The sequence below is a fragment of the Sciurus vulgaris genome (assembly GCF_902686455.1).
Source record: "Sciurus vulgaris genome assembly, contig: HiC_scaffold_138_arrow_ctg1, whole genome shotgun sequence".
Taxonomy (NCBI): Eukaryota; Metazoa; Chordata; class Mammalia; order Rodentia; family Sciuridae; genus Sciurus; species Sciurus vulgaris.
In genome coordinates this window covers 1,633,858-1,640,095 of record NW_027632915.1, presented here as the reverse complement: position 1 = coordinate 1,640,095, position 6,238 = coordinate 1,633,858, and the positions used below count along the sequence as shown (strand labels likewise).

Below are 6,238 nucleotides of genomic sequence, written 5' to 3'. Positions count from 1 at the left end.
AAGTTGAGTTATTTTTCTCTTTAATTTTGGGAGGTTTAATATTAAAGCAGCCTTTTTATTTGTTAATGTCACCTAAAAATTTAAACATGTTACTGATGCATTTTAGTAGAGAAGCCCCTCCCTCCAGCTCACCACCCCATCCCCATTCCCCTCAGGAATTAAGAATCTAAGAGAAGTAACCATAAAATCAAGTTTTGTGGAATACTTTATCGAGAGTGTTTACATGATGATTAGATTAACATCAACCATCTTACTAAATGTCTCTTTTCCATTTAAAAAAAGTTACTTTGAATGCTTATTACAATAAAATTCAGTACAGAATTTCAATAGATTAAAAACTGCTTTCCCCATTCCCTCACAGCAGTGTTTTTTATAGCAGAAAACAATCAAGAGCAGATAGCTAATCTGTATGGAGCAATCTCCAAATTATGCCAAACAGTGATTTATTTATCCTTCCCTCACATTCTCAAAGAAATTTAAAAATGAAAAAGAAAAGAAAATACATGTTCTTTTAAAGCCAAAAATTGTGAGTGACCCTTTCCACACAGCACACAGTTAATAGTGTCAATAATTCACATCTTACAAAAAAGTGTATGGATATGATTAATTTTACAAAATTTCAGTGTCAAAAAGGAAATTGAGGACATCAGATTCACAGCTTAAAAATTTATGTAAAAGAAATATGAAAATAGTCTCTGCTTTTGAGAAGGCTCTGCACTGTATATCCTTAAGAATTATCATACATCTTTATCTTAAGGAAGACAGTTGACTTGAGAAGTTTACATAATTGCACAGCTTCTGTTGGGTGATCTTTGGGCTCCCTGATGGTGGAATCATTCTTCCTAAATAATCACTCCACTTAATTCTTCCTCTTCCTTCCTCTTCAGGTATGGTTGTTTAAAAGATTGTACTTCTTTGTATAACCTCCTCTCCCTGCAAATTTTTTAATATAACCTACACATCTTCACCAGTGCCCAAGAATTCTGGCTTTTGAAGAAGAGGTCAGTGGGAGAACTGGCCATGACACCAGCATTTGCAGCCCCCATTGAAACAGTCTGACCTGCCTTCAGCACATATCTTGAAGTATATTGTGAGGATCAATGTGTCTACAATTTTCCTGATCATCTCTGCCTGCCATTGGTTGATCCTCTTCACAAGAGTCTTTCAATTGAATAAATTTCCCATCAACCTCAATCTCTTCAATGCATGTATTCCCAGTGGCTGAGGTGGAATGAAAGATGCTGATACTACTTCTGACCTCTGATTCTTCCACGTGAACTGCCTTCTGCTCTCCTATACTTGTGCACACACTACACCTTGAGGATTCACAGGGCACTGACACATGGGAAGAAGGATTCGTAGAGAGCTTCAACAGCTCTTCTTTGCCTTTTAGGAGTTTCCCATAGGCACGGATATCAAGTTTAACATCAAGAAGTTGTTCATAATCAATCAGCTGTTGCTGCATCTGATCCCTTATCCCTTATTCCCCATCGCTCTCTCTTTGTCGCCTGCAATGAGTGTTCTCTCTCTTTGCAAGAAAGCCCTCAAACTCTTGAATTCTTTTCAAACACTCTCTATCTAGACTTCTGTAGAATAGAAAATTGAGATGAAAGTCTTTCAATTCTCACAGGACTTTCGATCATTTCTTCCCTGGCACTGTTGACAGTAGCAGTATTCATCTCCGCGGACAGTCTGGGATTCTCAAGTTTGGCATGGTAAATCTGCTCCACCTCTTCCTTGTACAGACTCAATTGGGCATCATGTTGCTTTCTCACCTCATGAAGGACTTGAGCCTACTTGTACACCTACTCCATCTGACATCCAGAATCCACTTTTACCAAGTGTGTTTCATGCTTTCTTGTCTCATTAATCTCCTCTTCATACATGTTTTTATGAAACTCCAAATCCTCAGAAAGGCTCTGAAAATGATTCTCCAAATCCACTTTAAGTGAAGTTTCTTCTTCTGTATTTTTGGCAACAGCTAATGAGGCTTCAAACTGGGCAAGTTGATTCTTCAGGTCCTCTAAATCTCCCTCCAAACTTGTTTCAAACACCAAGTGCAGTAGCTAGAGTTGCATCTTTAGAGTTCAGTGCTGCTCCACATTCTCAAAGCTTGATCTAGGTTCAATTAAGATCAGATTCTTTGTTAGCATAATTGAGGAGAAGCTAGTCATGCTTGGTCTTGCATTTACCCAATTTGATCTGCAGCTCGGCCAACTCTTGTGTTGCATCCTCTAGTGCCTCTGATGCATGGGCCAGCTGGGTTTCTTATAGTGCCTTGAGTCCCTTGAACTAGCAACTGTGCACCTCTTTCCACTCAGTCACCTGCAGCTGCAGCCTGCTGTTCTGTCTCCAGACTTCACACATTGTAGATGTACAGGGCTAGTGGGTTATTGAACACATGGAGGTCCTCCTCCTGCAGCTGCAACAGTTGTGTGGGGCTCCTTGGAGGGGTGGGGATGCCAGCGCTAATGCCTGTCCACTGCAACATGGAGGCATCCGGGTGAGGAGAACTCAGTGATGGGACAGTTGGCAGAGAAGAGGCTGCAGGGGCTAAGCCAAGACCAAAAGCACAAAGTGGCTAGCAAGTCTTGCATTCTGATGCTAGCGCGGGGAGGGCGAAGCACCTGGGATAGAGGCAAAGGGGTAAGGAACAAAGAGCAAAGGGGGAGCGCTAGGAATCAATCAATGGATCCTAAATTGTCCTTTGTAAGAAAACATGCACACAGGCAAGTCCTGAACAGGAAAAAGGAGGATGACCAGGAGGCAGAGTAGATCCATGTAGCCACCACCAAGTCTCTGGCTCCCACAGCACTTTGTTCCTCTCAGGCTAAGTTGAAGCTACTGCGGGCAGGGGACAAGGGCCTTTAATTTTTTTTCTGGTAGTATTGCAAGCATTAAAAACTTCAATGTTGTGATTAAAAGTAAAGAATAGTCATTAATTTTCACAATGTGCATTTATATTCTAATTCTAAGGTTTACAATATGATCCTAGAAATATTTTATTCATCTTTACAATTGGGATTATGAAAAGTAATACTTTTTGAGGACTCATGTTTCTGATTGCCATTGCAAAAATTATTACTAATTTAGTAGATTAAAACACAACTGAGAGGCTGAAGCAAGAATTCCATGGCTTGCTTTTTCTGTCTTCTAGGACTTGATGGCATTCTTGACCTGTGGCTTCTGTTGATCATTTAAAGTAGGAGAAACAGACTGAGGCTTCACTTTGCATGACTTCATCTTTGATTTCTGTCATGTTTTCTCTAGAATCTGCTTCAATCACTCAAGTTTGAAAAGGCCTTGCAATTACACTGAGTTGACCTGGCTGTTCTAGGGTGATCTATTTAGCATGTGACTGACAACCTTAATCCTACCTACAATCTTAATTTCCGCTGGTCATATAACAATGAATCTTCTCCAGTTCTTGAGATTAGGATGGGAACATCTTTGAAAAGATAATATTTTTAGATCTCCCACAAATGCAAATTATGCAGGCACTATTCTATATTTTTGTGTATTGTATTAATGTGAAATTGATTTATAAATTTATATAAATCTTAAAATCAAAACTCAAATTTCAGAGTATACTTATGTATTTCATATTCACAAGAACTTATGTACTTGTTATTATCTCCACTTTACAAAACATTCAACTGAATAGTCATATTAATAATGACTGTCGGGTTTTTCAAGATGGCGGCCTAGAGGGTGGCTGCATTACGTGTTGCTCCAGAACTCAGGATTCAAGAGAGGAGATATTGAGACGCTTGGGACCAACTCAAAGTAGCCGGGTGACTCTCACCCCCTGGGGGGGCATCCCGGATGGGACGGGGGTCCCGGAACGCAGGAAACTTTGTAAAGTAGAACTGCCGGCGAGACGCCCCTCCCCCCGCTGGAGCGCCATAGAGGAGGCCGCTCGGCACAGCGCTGGGACTCCGAGCAGCCACTGGGGCTCCAGCGGCTGCCCGGGGGAGGAGTGGCGGGGAGAACTGTGTGGACTCAGGACACCGGGGCCTGCCCTGAGGAGGAGGAGAGGAGCGTGGCCACTTGGATTCGGAGAGACTGCGCCAGAGCTGCAGGCGGTTTCCAGAGGAGAAGCCGCGCGGCGAGCTGTTTGGAATCAGAACGACGCTTCTGAACACCGGGGCCTGCCCTGAGGACAAGGAGGAAGAGGAGCGGCCGCTTGGATTCGGGTGACTATACGGGAACTACAGGCGGTTGTCAGAGAAGGGGCTGCGTGGCGAGCTGTTTGGACTCTGACCACTTCTGAACCCCGGGGCCTGCCCGGAGGAGTAGGAGAAGGAGGAGAAGGAGCGCGGCGGGTCCTTTGGACTCGCAGTGACTGCATTAGCGCTCCAGGCGGCTGCTCAGAGGAGAAGGCGAGTGGTGAGTTGTTTGGTCTTAAAGTGACAGCTCCTGAACACAGGGGGGCTGCCTGGAGGAGAAGCGTGGTGGGACGCTTGGTCTTGAGGGACCACACCAGAGCTCCGGGCGGTGCCCAGAGGACCCGTGCAGCGGGTCACGTGGATTCAGAGCCACTCAGAGGGACTGTTCCTGAACACCCGGGGGGTTATCTGGAGAAGGAGGAGGAACGGGCAGGGTCACTTCGACTCGGAGTGATTGATTGCCCCGGGCTACGGGTGGTTGGTGGGAGGAGGAGGCACGAAGTGAGTTTCTTGGACTCCTAGTGACCGCACCGGCATACTGGGCGGCTGTCTGGAGGAAGAGGCCTGTGGCGGGTCTCTGGGACTCAGAGCGATTGTTCGGGGCCACAGGTGGCTGCTCAGAGGAGGGGCCACGCAGCCAGGCGATTAGGTGCAGAACAGGGTCCCAGGATCTAGGAGGCTTCTGGGTGGAAGAGCCGCACAGAGACAGGCTTAGGGCGGAGCGAAGGTTCCAGGCCTATGGGCAAATTCTCTGAGGAGGGGCAGCCTAAGGAGATTCATCTGCGAAGGGTGAGGCTCCCAGGCCCAGGAGGTAGGGCCGGGCCCCTGGAAACTTTGCAGAGGAAGGCAGCCCAGCCCAGGCAGTAGCTGTAAATTGAGGGGAACCTCTAGGAGGAAACTGACCAGCGAGACCTCCCCACCGCGTGAGTCTTCCCTGCTGGGTGAGGTTTCCCACAAGGACGGTAAAACCAGAGACTCAGGCCCAAACAGGCCTTACCTCAGCCCACAGCCTAGGTCCCCTTTGGATGACCATTGGTCAACAAGTGGAGGCACCTCTGCCCACTAGCAGGGAATATACCCCACCTGAAGGCCACCACTCCTAGAGAGGCAGCTTCCTTGTGGAGCACCGCATTATCAACCTCCTCCAAGACTTCAGCCTACTGAAGGCTAAGAGGGGATATATATAGAAATCTTCAGGGTCATTGTAAATCAACAGAGGAAATCTGCAATATCTCAGCGGTCCACTGATATCTGAACAACATGAGAAAACAAGGAAAGAAAATGCTTCAAACAAATCTAGATGTTACATCAATAAAACCCAATGACAGCATGGCAGAAGAAATGACAGAAAAGGAGTTCAGAATGTACATAATTAAAATGATCAGAGAAGCAAACGAGGAGATGAAAGAGCAAATGCAAGCATTGAATGATGAGATGAAAGAGCAAATGCAAGCATTGATTGATCGCACCAATCGACAGTTAAAAGAGCAAATACAGGAAGCAAAAGATCATTTCAATAAAGAGTTAGAGATATTGAAAAAAAACCAAACAGAAATCCTTGACATGAAGGAAACAATAAACCAAATTAAGAACTCCATAGAAAGCATATCCAATAGGATAGAACACCTGGAAGACAGAACCTCAGACATTGAAGACAAAATATTTAACCTTGAAAACAAAGCTGAACAAACAGAGAAGATGGTAAGAAATCATGAACAGAATCTACAAGAACTATGGGATATCATGAAAAGGCCAAATTTAAGAATTATTGGGATTGAGGAAGGCCTAGAGAAACAAGCCAAAGGAATGAACAACCTATTCAATGAAATAATATCAGAAAATTTCCCAAATCTGAAGAATGAAATGGAAAATCAAGTTCAAGAGGCTTACAGGACTCCAAATACACAAAATTACAACAGACCCACACCAAGGCACATTATAATGAAAATACCTAACATACAAAATAAAGACAGAATTTTAAAGGCGGTGAGAGAAAAGAACCAAATTACATTCAGGGGGAAACCAATACGCATATCAGCAGATTTTTCAATCCAGACCCTAAAAGCTAG

General features: G+C 44.5%; 1 pseudogene across 1 annotated transcript; it reads right to left on the bottom strand.

Moving 5' to 3' along the window:
• Nucleotides 1-842: 842 nt before the first annotated feature.
• On the bottom strand, nt 843-1,886 carry LOC306652184 (lamin-B1-like; annotated as a pseudogene). Its single transcript has one exon. The product of its transcript is annotated as a lamin-B1-like (transcript).
• Nucleotides 1,887-6,238: the final 4,352 nt, after the last annotated feature.